We start from the raw sequence: 14,240 nt of genomic DNA, 5'->3' as shown, positions 1-14,240 counted from the left end.
GTGTTATTCAAAAGAGGAATAGACTGCTCAAATGTGTGTCATGTTTGTGTGTGCGCATGGCTCAGAGAGGCAGAGAGGAGGAAGGAATATATGGAAAAGAGAGGAAAGGGGTGTAAAAAGACGGAGGGATAACAGAGATAAATAGCAAAGTGAGGGTTATAGAGAGGAAAGGATAGAGGGCACAGGGAGTAAATAGAGGAAAAAACACAAAAGAAAAGAAGTCAGTGTTTTCACAAAGCCTTGCTCTTTTTGCACTGCTCTTCATAGCTCATTTCTCCTTGTGATACTGACACAAAAGGTGAAGTGACTGTTTGTATAATCAAACAAAGCACATGCCCAAAACTGTACATTTTACAGGCTTTGTTCGTGCCAAAGGTTGTACTGTGAGCTGAAAGCAATGGTTTTGTGCTTATAGAGAGAAGAAAGAGAAGAAAGACAAAAAAAGAAAAAGAATTTCTCCTGATTTTTAGGTTTCATATCCAAAACATCTCAGGGAAATCAAGTGCATTCCTTCACTGAGTGCAGTATCACCAGTTCCTGTTGGTTGGTGTCTTTATCATTTAACCTTTCTTTTAATGGCTGCCAATCATTTGCATAACCTTGCACGAGTTTCCTGAAAAAAAAGAAGAAGAGCTGAGCATGTTCTCTTTTCTTCTTTTAGCAGCTCTCTGACTCAAGAGGCAGTGAGCGAGAAATCGAAAGCTTGAGACAGAGGATGGAGTGCAGAGGGAGGAAAGCCCACTTCAATTGATGTTGTAAAATAAAATACTTTGTAAAAGGCGAATAAATGCTGCAGTGAGTGGAAGATTCATGCGCTCAAATAAACTGGGGCTTTTGAATTTTTAATTAGAGCAGCCCTAATTATGGCCATCAGATGGCACTTCTAAACACACTCACTGCACTTTCTCCCCATTGCTCTTTTCCCCCAGCCTCTCCAGTTTGGCTTTGGACGAGGCCTCAGTCCGGGTGTATTTTTCCATGCCATTAATATTTGATGAAAATGGGCCAGGCTGCATCAGCTGCTCATCGCCACTAAGAACATGGCCTCCATTATGAGCCCTGTGCTTCCTCTCAGCCGCGTACATTAGCAAGATGACAGAACGCAACAGCACGCGCAGACGGATGTGAGGCGCGGATGCGTGTACGCACACGTGTTAGAATATCGGTTGTGTGTGCGAGTGTGTGCATGTGTGTGAGTGCGAGCTCGTCAGCCATCCCTGTCGATTGATGCTATTAGATGTTGAGAAACAGTTGGGTGTGAGCTATAATTGAGCTGACACTAATAATGAAAGCAGATACTGTCTGGAAGCCCTTGGCAATATGCTAAAGATATTGATGCCCCTAATAATTCAGGGGCTCGACAGAGTGAAGGAGAAATCTTTTTTTCTCTTTCAGATCTTGCCCAGGAAGCAGGGAAAAAAGATTTAAAATGGCCCTAAAATGCATTGAAGATCCATCTTTTCTGAGCTTTTTTCTGCTCTCGTATTTAGTCATTATGAATCACTGACAAATGCACAAGGAAGTTCAGACCGTATAGATTACAGCATGATGGAGTTTGTGGGAAAATTTTATTGATGCCATATTGTATTGTAGTTAGCTGAATATGGTGATTTTTGGATTTTAAAGGGCTGGTTTTTGGCCTTGTTGCACACACACATACACGTGCGCGCAGGCACACATGTGTGCACACATGCATGCACACTTGTTTCCATGTATCACTCACTGGGGAATGTAGGAAGCCAATGTTAGGGATTGTAAGTTTACGTTGAGCTAGTCAAGGACCTCCATAATGACCAACTCAACCTTGTGATTCGTGTCTGAGAGCCAGGTCCCTGGGGGAGATATGAGCATATGTGTGTTTTTGTGGTGTGTGTATGTGTGTGTGCTGGCAGGGCATAACCTAAAACACAGTCATGTTAAAAAAAGGGTAAGAAGTGCAGTGGATAAAAAGACCAAAGCAAGTAGTGATAGATTTATGAGTCTGACATGTCATATTGATGCATTAATGTTAGTGTCATAGTTTTAAAAATAATGGATAGGAAACAAACTGCTTTTTGATGGTTCTATATATAGTTCTATATATATATATAGTTAAAATTATCATTACCTCATATATAAATGACTAAAATGAATTGCATTTCTTTCCTTAACTGAAACACACAAAATTCGCATCTTGCCTTTTCTTCTTATGACTTTTCTGGACTTTTAATTTAAATTATTCACAGCCACAGTCGTGCACTTTGGTCAAACCACGAATGCTCCTAAAACATGAAGTGAATGATTGGCAAGTTCCATTTGATGGGACTGAAATGGGCAACTTTGAGTTGAAATTCAGTGGTGATGCCAAATGGAAAGAGACTGGGGTAAGTAGAGTAGAAAACACCTGTCATCTCCAGCTCCCAGTCTCCTTGATTAACATCAAATTTTAATTTTTCTCTCCGAGCTGCGGCTGAAAGGTTGTTACGCTCCTGATGCACAAGCGCTTGTCTCCCAGAGTCTGTAGGTTATAAGGCTAATGCAAACAAGGAAAAGAAATATGACGTGAGGTGAACGTGTGGCTGCGTAAAACACAGAGAAAGAGAGGGGAAAAAAAATCTTTACCCTGTACGTCTGTTTTCTTGATGACTACACGTGCTATTGAAATGAACTGTACATTTGTGAATACCGTATCCATCTGTTACATACTAATAGACCCAACATTATTAAAATAAATTCCCACTCTTCCCTGAATTATCGTCTATTGAGCTAAACTGTATCTCACCATGTAAAAATAAAAATCCTATCTGGGGAAATACACAACACAATTACTTCAAAGGCTTCCCCCAAAAGCACAACACAAAGCTGCATAAAAGCAGGACCCCAAACAACTCTAAACGGTTTCAGTCCCAACATGGTGGCTGTAATATTTCTTAATTGGATGATGGAAATCACACGGGCCTTTTGTTTAGCTCCGTGCACCGGGAACACACCACACGCCATCATCTATGACTCTCCCTTGCTCCTTCTTTCTCATTTGCATATTCAGTGAGATATCAATTATTTATCCCTCGCCACAATGACTTGCTGCATTAGTATGTGTCTCCACACTGTATAACATAGCAGTATATGCATTATTCTGAATAATGTGACGAGTGGAATAAATCAGTATGTAAAAATGCCAAATAACAGCAGGATACTGTGAAAATACAGACTTATATAAAATTATTATTATTATATAAACATATTATAATTTATTAAATTATGTTAGGAATTATATATAAAGAGAATTTGTGTTGATTCATAGTTACTGCATAATTACTTGATAAAAACACATAAACAATATTATCACAATGTAATTACATAAATATATTAATTGTATAAATGTATAAATTCATTGTTTTCCACTATGTTTAAGCCAAAATAAATAAACGTAACAGTGAAAGAAAACGATAAAAACATATTCAAAGATTTTCTTTTATTAATCAATTTTAGCCTTTGTGCGCACACACACACACACACACACACACACACACACACACACACACACACACACACACACACACACACACACACACACACACACACGCATTCCTTTACAACTGAATTGCTCTCCCTTAGCATGTGTTATATGCATGTTTATATTAGGTGAGAATAGGACACAATATTTGAAAAGCTTTTAAACAATAACTCCGTTACCCCAAGAGACACATTTCCATTTACACGCTGTTGCCCCTGTGAGGTGTTTTTCCCATCTCATTGCTGTTATTACTGCAGGAAAACAATGTGATCACTAATCAGAATATTATTTCATCAGTGAGAAGCAGCTCACTATTACAGCTGCACCTCAACCAACAATGACCTGAGGAAAAAAAAAATCATGGCCTCGCCAGCCAATACTCTTTCTCCTTCAAGCCAGCTCCAACACAGACACACGCACGTATACCCACGCAACAAACACACACACACACGCATACACACACACACACACACACACACACACACACACACACACACACACACACACACACACACACACACACACACACATACACAGATTCTCTCACAAACAGAGCAACACACCATTGCCCGTTGCACAGAATAGATGACCACACTTACTTTAAATGTCCCGTGAAGGAAAGTTTTCAGATTTTTTTCTTCTCTCCTCCACCTCCCTCAGACCAACTCCGCTCTTAGTGCTTCGACAAAGATGCGAGAGGAGCTCAGAGAAAGTGTACCCGCCATCGGCACCCATCTGTTAGCCTCTCTTAACAGATATCTATAGCTAAAAAAGCAGGTGGCTCCCTATCATTTTATGCATTTTCTCCCTGTATGGTCTTCTACCTTGCACGGATGCAGACTGTGCTCTCTGCATCTGGTTGCACAAGCACAATCAATATGGAAGGGGAGAGCTATTTTATGATTGGAGAAGTTGTTGTGTTTTTGGTGGTGAAATTCATTATTTAGTATCTGAACCTTCAGCAATTCAGTATCATTTATTCATAAAGTCCCTTTTTGCCAGGAGGAAATGGATACAGCTGCAGCAACCGAGAGAGAGAGAGAGAGTGAGAGAGAGCGAGAATAAGAGAGAGAGAGAAAGAGAGAGAGGGAGGGAGGGAGTGAAGTAAAAGAAGAGAACGATGGGGAGAGATGAAGAGAAAGAACATGTGGGGGGTGTGAGCAGGGGAGGTGGATGGATTGATGATATTGATCAGGCACCTCTTGAAATAAAGGCATAGGGGCTTTATTTTTTCAAGCTCTGATGATTGACAGATAAAGAAAGGAGAAGGCTGGGAGGAGGAGTGGGCCTTGAACATCACATGACGGCACTGAGCGATTAAAGGAGCTCTTCTGACAAGCACAGCGAGGCAGGCTCAAACACACTACAGAGGCAGAAGGATGGATTGTGAGGAATCACTCGAAATGATGTTTGTTTACTTTGCAAAAACACAGGAGAAAGAAGGCAGAGGGGGAGAGTTGTTAAGTGGTGAGGTTCTGTAGATGTGTGTGTGCGTGCAAAACAACTTGCTTTGTAAATTTGTTTCTCAGAAGCTGCAGCTATGGACCGCACAAATGCTGACTAATGTCGAGGCTGCTGCACCATTCTTTGAAAACGAAAGAAAGAGAAAAAAATACAACAGCTGCAATAAAGGCGCCATTTAAAAAAAATAGCACTGCACTCTGTAAAAGTCTGAATCTACAGTGTGTAGTGCAGGGCTGCCCAATCCCAGTCCTTGAGAGCTACTATCCTGCAGCTTTTAGATGCATCCCTACTCCAACACAGCTGAATCAACTGAATGGCTTGTTATCAGGCCTTTGCCAAACACGATGGCATGCTGAAGAGGTAATCAAACCATTTGATTCAGCTGTGTTGGAGTAGGGATGCATCTAAAAGCTGCAGGATAGTAGCTCTCGAGGACTGGGATTGGGCAGCCCTGGTGTAGTGTATAGAACAGCATGGAGAAGAGATGTATGAAATCATTTAGCACATGGTGTTTTCCGTGGCTTTTTCTGACAGGGAAATCTTTCTACACCCGCAGCAAAGGGGGAGGAAAGGTTTTTTTTTCATTGTCTGTTTTGTATTCTGTTCAAAATAAAAGCAATTTGAGAATCATTCCAGGTCTTGAATTATTTAGATTCAACTTAGTGCAATGCTCGCACCAGAAATTGCTGAGATCCATCTCAGTCAGGCAGTAAAGAATGAGATACACCTGTAGCTGCCGTGGCTTTTGGCTTCAGAGCTGCCATTGGCTGCCCTGACTTCCTGTTTTGTAGGTTGTTTGTGTCTCTTCGGATGTTAAAATAATGTTAAACTTCTGTTTTTTCTAAAGGCAATTTTAAGGCTCTTAAACTGAAAAAGGTGTGGCATTTTGCTGATAACAAATAAATCTCACACAACATAGTTGAAGTACTGAATTGATAGAATAAAAACGCTGCTAATAAAATTAAAAAGATGACATCCTTTCCTCGATTCTTTTTTTAATATGGGCCTTTGTTTCTGTTGAGCTGTGTAGCTAATGCTGCAGCAGGCTACAACCAGCTAAGAAGAGACTTAAATTGCTTTCAATCCTATTTTATAGTTTGATGATTTAAGAAAAAAAAGAGTTATTTATGAATAAAGTCACTCAGGGTCATAAATCCTTTTAGCCAAGGTGCATGTCTGTGTCCTGCTCACCACTGTGACTCCATCATGAGTTATGATGCGCAAAGTGGTTAAGGCTGCAGGCTACAAAAGAAATGCTGAAACCCTTATCAGAATGCGTTTTATACTCAGATTAGAAAATGACTGGAATTCCCACATGTATTGACACCATACTGTCATCAAAATGAACAAATTGCTGACTTTTTTCTTCAGAATTTGTTGGGAAAGGAGAACATTTATAATGCCTGTTCCACCATCCCCCAAACCCCCTCCTTACACTTTGTTCATACGTTTTTATGAAAAAGGAAAACATAATTGAGTAGTCGGTTTTATAACTATTGAGAGTTATTTACAAAAAGCATTTCTATCGTTGGCTAGGTCTGCAAATGTGTGAAATGCTGCCACGTTTGTGAATATTCCTTCTGGGTGCTGTAAAACCCTGAAAATTGTATTGAATTTATATACTGTAAGCCACAGTCTAAGAGCCAGAAAGTGTATAAGAGTCTGAGAATGTATTGCTTTTATTTTCCTATAATGACTTCCAGTTTTCATCTCTTTGAAGGACCCAAACAGATACATGGTGCCGGATGCATTTAAAGAAAAAGATGGACAAGAAGTAGTTTTATAGTAAATAAGGAAAAAGAAAAAAAAAGTTCAAAAAAAGTTTTTTTTGGTTTCTGGGTTTCGATTTACAAGGCTCTGGATTTTCCATGTTCATCACAACTTGATTCTGATAGGACAGCTTGAAAACACTTTTGCAAAGTCAAAAAGATTTATTTCAAATTCTGTGAACAGATTTGATTTTTGCATTTAGGAATGGATTCTGACCGAAATACATCATGTTAAGATACCCTTCTATTTCTTCATGGCTAAATTTTAGAAGTGAAAACGCATCAGCAGCAACAAAATATACAGTAACAACATAAGACATGAAACTTTTATTGGATCCAAACTGTTGGGTTGTTTTGGGAGAACTATTTCTGAAATGGCTTTGCGTAACAGTCTATCTATTTGTATTGACAAAATATGTAATGAGAAAATGTAACGTAGGCAAACCTATTTTGAAAAAACTAGAAAAGATGAATTATATATCCTTAAATTATACACTTAGCCCACAAGTCTCTCTAGAGCAATGATGTATTGTGACTAATGTTGTCTTACATATTGTTCACAGATCTTCGTCCCCTCTTTGTTCCCCTTTATCTGCTTAGATGAACTGCATGTTAAACAGAATTCCCTTTTCCTCTTGACATCTTAAAAGGTTAGCCTTTGCAGAATGAGGTTGACTTGATGAATGGTTATTGTTGAACAAGAGCAAAATATATATTGATCAAGAGCCATAATAGAGTAGATTAATAGAGCAGTCATGATTATTTTTTTAGTCTGTCTGTGTTTTGATGCTCAGGGGAGTCTGCTGCCTTCTCTCTGATGTCATGGATGCTGGACAGGACTAACTTTAGACAATGCTTTAAGAAAGAGGGCGTATTACACCGAAGCGTCTGCTTCCTTGTGAGGCTAAGATGATTTATTGCGTCTCTTTTAATGTAAGAGCACACTGAGTGTCGCATAATTCATAATTTAAGTTGTCTGATATTATATCGCAGCAAAACAGTGACACAATTTTTCTTCCGGTAAACTTTGTGAAGAATAGTTCCAAACTGCAAACTTCCACAGTCCAGAGGATACTGTTGCAACATGGTGTTGATCACTCTGACAGAACACAGCAATACTATATATTGGGAAAAAAATCTTTTGAAGTTTTTTCTGAGCAGAAGACACTTGCACTGGGGCTACTTTCAGTATTATTGTATTGACTGGCAACTCCAGAGCCGGTCATGTCAGCTGTCAATCAAACTGTCAAAGCACAAAAATCTGGATCCCGAGTCTCCAGCACAGGACTACCAGGGGCCAAGCACATAAAAGCGCTGGCATCCCCTTCATTATCAGAGCTCTGCCTCCAAAAGCCCTTGTGAATTCATGTTCTGTTCTAAATTACATGTACCTGCAGACCAATGTGATACAATTAGGAGCTGATTATGTGTGAATCAAATGATGACAGCCTGACCGTGAGGCTGTCTGGCATGTTGTCATTCCCCAGTAGCCAATCCCCTGCCTCAGGAGAATTGTAATTGATTCCCAGGCTGCCTGTGGGAATCGTGCTTTGCTCTTCCTGCATGAGATACTGAGGTACAGCTAGTAGTGCAAATTTCTGGAGTATATACATCCACAGTGTAATTTAATCTCAAAGTCTGAATGAGGATGCTTTGGAGGTGAAAGAACTCCTGTTGCACAATGAGAGTAGATATAGAGAAAATTATATATGTACATATGAACATAAAATGTATGCATGCATACATTTTGACCGGATACTGAAAGTGTGTCTTTAAAAGCTATTTGTGTTCACAACTGTGTGTTTTCTGTGTGCATCTGTGGCTTGTGCCAAATCACTGACTTCTTTCTGAAGCCTCTTTGAAAGATTTATGAGATGTTGAACCATTGTGTTTGTGTGTGAGGAGCCTGATGTGTGTGTTTGCGTACTTCAAAGCGTAACTGTGCATGTTAACCTTTACTTTTCTGCTTTTTACCTGAAGCCCCAACACTCAGTGTATCGTGACATGCAGCATCTTATTATTTTGTTTTATTTGCTCATCGTATAGACCTAAACTATCAAATATTCATTGTTGATTTTGTTAAAAAATAAATAAATAAATAAAAATAGATAGAGCATTGGGTTGCTGGGATGTGAAATGTCATTTGCTCTAATTGAAAATACATTCTAAACATCAATATCAGTTAACTTTTGTTCTCCAAAAGAGCTACAGCTATAACTGGGTTGGAGCCAGAGGCACATTAGGGCTGTTTTTGCTCATAGCTGCATGCATCAGCTAAACAGAGAAGTTACTTTGGGAAAATGGTATTTAAACCTTTTGCAAAGCAACAACAACAACAAAACATATATTTTAAAATTTGGTGGAATACAGCACAACCATTGGCCACAGCTCGGGTCTTGTATAACCAAAGAAACTCAGTGAAATCCTACATAACATGATCTAAACAGAGACAGAAGAAAATAAGAGAGGGATTACACACACTGACCCGTGAGTGTGTCAAAAAGGCATCTTGTGAGAGCACTCCAGTTGCCAGTGTGAGAGCTATGAGTACGCTTCATTGAGGATTAGGTTTTTCAGAATCACTCATCCACGGGGTATGCCAGTATTCCCAGTGAGACTGATTATCTGGGCCTGTCATAGACACGGAGGATAATTACAGGGTATCCCTTAGGTCACTGCTCTCTCCATGCCCCTCGAATGGAAATACACTGCTGAGCGAAATGCCAACGATGACTGGAAAGGAACACAGGTTACTCTCTGAGGCATGCAAACACAAAAAAACCCCAAACAATTTTTTGTCTTTTGTATCGCTAACCCCCCCTTCCCCCTCCCCCACCCCCCTCCATATTTTCTACAATAATTCACAAATTTCTCTTTTGAATTCCTTTTCTGCCACTTCAAATCTTCCTTTTTGTCTCCAACTCTCAGTCTCAGTTGGGCCTTCTCACCTTTCCTCCTTTTCAGGTGTTCATATTTCCAGTTTTCACCCTTCACTTTCTTTCATGTCTCCTGTGTCAGCTCTACCTCTCCCCCTAGTGGCCTTTACATAAATCACACAGTGGACTCGGTGCAAACTCATTTTCATTGCAGTCCCTGAAGTTACTGCCATTCCTGTTTCTGGGCAATTGAGATGTACAAAAGATAGGAGAAAAAATGAGCTAGAGATGGATACTCCACAAGGACAAAGTGACACTGGAAGAAATCCTAGACCTCTACTCGCCTCAGAGCCCCCACAGGAACATGACACCAAAAGCCCCTTTTCCTTCCAAAATAAAACTGCCTGCAGACTCAATCCTCATATAGAACTCACCACACTAACACCCCTTGTGTGTTGGAAAGAAATGACTAAACAAATAAACTTTCCAACCTTTGCAGAGCAGAAACAAATATAGATTTTTTTAATCATTGTTTCTGACAAGTTTTTAAAACTTTTAAAAGGTTTTAGTTTCAGCTTTGCAGGCGATTGCTGCCGGTGGCCAAAAGAATCGTATCAGTCAGTCAACGCACTGAAAGAAATAAAAGCAATGACATCACTGTTGTTGTGTTCAGCGTCGCTCTGATAGTGGCTCTCATAAATAAATGATAAGGCGCGAGCTGAGCCAGGCTGGGTCACGGGATGTACTTGTTCATAGGATAGGTTTGACCTAATACGTCTCGTCGTCTGAGGGAACTCTAAGAAAACCAACAGCACATGGAAATGAAACAACAACAAAGGGCAGAGAGGAAAAATAATGAGACAGAGCATTAAGGTGCATTATAGCCCTGTCATTTAGGGAAAAGAAAAAAAATGGACCCTTCTCCATCCTGTCCTCTATGACAAGCTTTGCAGACGTTTAAAAGCATTTAGGTTAAACCCTGAGCACCATCCAGGACCCCACCCAGCCTTCAGTGTCTCACTCTGTGTGTGGCTGCTTAATTATTGATGCTTATGTATTGCTGATTTTGGTCTTTGTGTTGTCCCCGGTGAATGGCCTTGTAAGGCAGATGGAGGTATTTATCTAACTCAGAAAGTAAGGCTCTATTCCTCATCCTGTCCGCACACGGCCGGGCCATCCCAGTGGATATGACCTCAGCACTGCCTCACCAAGAGGACGTTCTCACACATGCAGGAGTGTATGTTTTCATTTACCACTGAAATTGCACACAGGACAGTGCAAACCGCTTCACAGTTAATAACCAGCTCCAACAAACTAGACCATGATGCAGAAAGTCCCCAATTTTACAAGCTTTTCCTTCAGTCCTGACAGCCTGAGACTGAGAAAACAAAAAGCATTGATGGAATTGTTTTCTGTTCCCTCATTCTTGGTTCAGCCCTTCCTTAACAGTACACACAAATACAGTAATTCTATTAAATGACTTTTTGGTAATGCTGATCTTGTTGTGTGACAGGTTTTTCTATCTTCCAATGTCAACAAAACACCAGAGTGAGGGCACACACCTGCTGTAGTGCCCTTGTTCTGTTATAAGAAAGCACAATGGTGCACTCTTGTGGTGAAAAAGCATCATTGCTAGTTTTTGTTGTTCATTTCTGCTACTTTAACCCCATTACAATACACACAGATGTGTGCTCTCATTCACACAAAGTTATGTTGTAGCCTTTTGTTAATTAGACCAGAAATCTATGCATAATATCCACTGTGATCACACAATATAGACTGAATTATAGAAGTGTTTCCAAATGATTTAATAAGAAAAGAAACCCAAACTGAAATATCACATTAGCATATTAAAAGATTAAAGGTTTCTAAGAGCAAAGCAGCCTACACAAGTTTGGTTAAAAATGAAATTCTTCCTAGAGAATGATCACCAAGCAAAACTGAACAATTACTGCCTGAGACACAGAGATCCTGTGTGGACATGGAAGAAACTTTAGAAGGACTAACATCACTGTGGGGATTTATAGCCAGAGGGACCAGATGGAAGCCTCTTCTAGGTGAAAAACAGATGAAATCCCGCTTGGAGTTTGCAAATAAAGCAACCAAAGTACTTGCAGACTGTGAGGAAACAAGATTCTTTGCTAAGATGAAACCAATATTGAATTGTTTGAGCATAATATCTGGAGAAAACCGGGCTCTGCTCATCGTCTGCCCCGGTGCTGGTAGGTGCATCGTGAGATGGGGATGATTTTTTAGCAGCACAGAAAAAGTGAAAGGTCTGGTTTGGAGGACAGCTGAACAAAGAATGTGGAATATTTCCTTAATTAAAACCTGCTCCAAATTGCAAAACCTCAGACTGGAGTAGCCTAGGGACAGCTCTGTGATTGTTCTTAAAGAGCCCAGGGAGGACCTTAAACTGAATCTAATCAAACATCTCTGGATAGACTTAAAAGCAATGGCAGTCCATGCAACCACAAGAAGTCTCAAGGCTATAGTAAGTAAGTAAGTGCAGAGTTAAATGGCATATCAACATGACTTCAGGTTTTTTCCTTTTGAATGCCTTTATAAAACCTGTAAAAATAAATTTTTATGCTTTGTTATTATGGAGTATTAAATGCATAATAATGAGGGTGAAAGTGAATTTGGATGATGTAAGAGTAATATTGCAACATGAAACATGTAAAAGTTGTCTGAATGATTTCTGCACATACTGCACCACTTATAGTGATTGGCCAAAATAATGTAAACTTATGACAAGTGATGTAAATAACACAATGTCCTTGCATTCATGTGGATGTTACTTTGACACACACATCCCACCTAAACGTTTTTGCACACTGAGAGTACATTTCTGCGGCAACTGCACTCCTTCACAGCAATGGGCTCCCTGGCAGGATATTGTGCCCTGCAGCACAACGAAAATGGCTCAAGAGTGGCTCAACAAACACAACAAAGATTCCCAAGTAACAGCCCAGCCTTCAAATTCCCCAGATCAGAATCTGATTAGACATCTTTGATATTTACCGGAACAAGCTAATCCATCGAGGCCCTATACCCAACAACCAACTGGGTGTCTGTGCCAAATACCACAGGGCACTTTAGGACATCCATGCCCCGATGGACTAAACAGATTTGGCCGCATGGCAGCTTTAGTTTTGGCAGACCTACAAATTATTAGGCAGGTGCTTTTTTACACCTTTGTTTAGAACAATCTGTCATCTGTGTTACTGTACTAATTTTGCTGTTATTTTACAAAAAGATACACAGTTAAAAAAAAACTGTGCTGAATGGCTCATTCAAACTGCACAAAAACATGCAATGACAAAACTCTTTACATGAACATTCTCGTGGTGTATTTGCAGCAAATATGAGGAATTCAAGCTATCGTCACGCAATATTTTGTATTTCTTTTTTACTGAATTGCATTTTGACAACAGTTTGCATCAAGACTCTACAATCTCCCAAAGTCTGAGGAGAACTGCTTCGAAGAAAAATACTCTTTGGCCATTTTATCCCGCAGTCTTCCATTCTCTAATAGATAAGACCTATAGGTCTCCTGCTACCACTCTCACGGTTGTTCGATAGATCTTATCAAAGAGATCTGGTTACACAAGCTGTAGCTCTAAGAAGGTGGAGGACTTCCAAAAACAATATTAGCAGTATTGACAACTTTAATGTGTTGCAAAGGTCTAATCCCAGTGGCCACCACACTAATGGGAAAATATTGAGTGTTGCCAGAACAGAGGTTTTCTCCTAATCTGTCCATTATGTGCTTTGAACAACCACTTTAAGCAGAGACAAATATACAGAGATGGATGGGAGATAATGTGATCAATTTTGATACAATAAAAGGGGTGATAACTCAAAGTCATTCACACTTTCTGAGAGAATACTATTAAACTGGGATCTCTCAGCCATTTCCTCTCTCAGACTCTTTCTATGGTTTGCTGAGTGATCCAATCAATGCACTTTTCATCTTTCCCTTTTCCATTTTTGACTTATTGCGACCTTTAAAAATCTTTTCTGCATCACTCACTTTTAAATTTCCTTCACTTGAACCAGACCAGCAATCAACCCTCCCACCCCCCTCACTCCTACATTCTTCCAGAAGTCAGTCCTTTGGGACCTTTCCTCATAAGGACACCTCAAATAAAGCAAGACCAGCCATTAGGATGTGAGACAGCAACCACCTCCACTATTTAAGCCTGTACGCACAGACATGTCTGTTTTACTAAATAAGGCAACTGGCAGGGTGAGAGAAGACACTGAGGGAATCGGGGAGCTGAAATTGGACGATTTGCGAAGAAGCATCCAGTTCTGTGAAGCATAACTAAGACAACACTGTAACGCATAATGCTCTTTTTTAGCCCTGGGCTCTATCAGAGCGCCCTATCTCTCCTCCACATCCAGCCATCCCAGTCCCACACATCAGTCCAGACAGCCAGCGGATGGCACTGTAGCTAGCGATAACACACTGCATTGTCTGAGTTTGAAACATGCTTGGCTGCAGACTCCTGCTGCAACTCCAACTACAGCTCTTGTTGAGTGGAAAGAGGTGCGTGTGTGTGGAAAGAGACAACAGCAAAGCTAAGAATCCCATTCATCATTAAGCTTTTTGTGTGACTATAAAGACAT

The 14,240-nt window shown here is 40.1% G+C and overlaps 1 protein-coding gene across 8 annotated transcripts in view; it reads right to left on the bottom strand.

The window, feature by feature from the left end:
- LOC146583484 (uncharacterized) overlaps nucleotides 1–4,340 on the bottom strand; it is a 78,767-nt gene extending 74,427 nt beyond the window's left edge. For all 8 annotated transcript variants that reach the window (XR_014892289.1, XR_014892290.1, XR_014892294.1 and 5 more), the window contains exon 1: nucleotides 4,096–4,340. The gene's annotated coding sequence lies outside the window, so the exon portion shown is untranslated. The remainder of the gene's footprint in view (nucleotides 1–4,095) is intronic.
- Between the last annotated feature and the right edge of the window lie 9,900 nt (nucleotides 4,341–14,240).

The sequence above is a fragment of the Mchenga conophoros genome, linkage group LG1 (genome assembly GCF_057382185.1).
Source record: "Mchenga conophoros isolate Kocher_MC1m ecotype Shallow Benthic linkage group LG1, M_conophoros_male_GT1.1, whole genome shotgun sequence".
In the NCBI taxonomy this organism is placed as follows: Eukaryota; Metazoa; Chordata; class Actinopteri; order Cichliformes; family Cichlidae; genus Mchenga; species Mchenga conophoros.
Note: the sequence above shows the minus strand (reverse complement) of the source record. Positions and strands in the feature narration are given on the sequence as shown.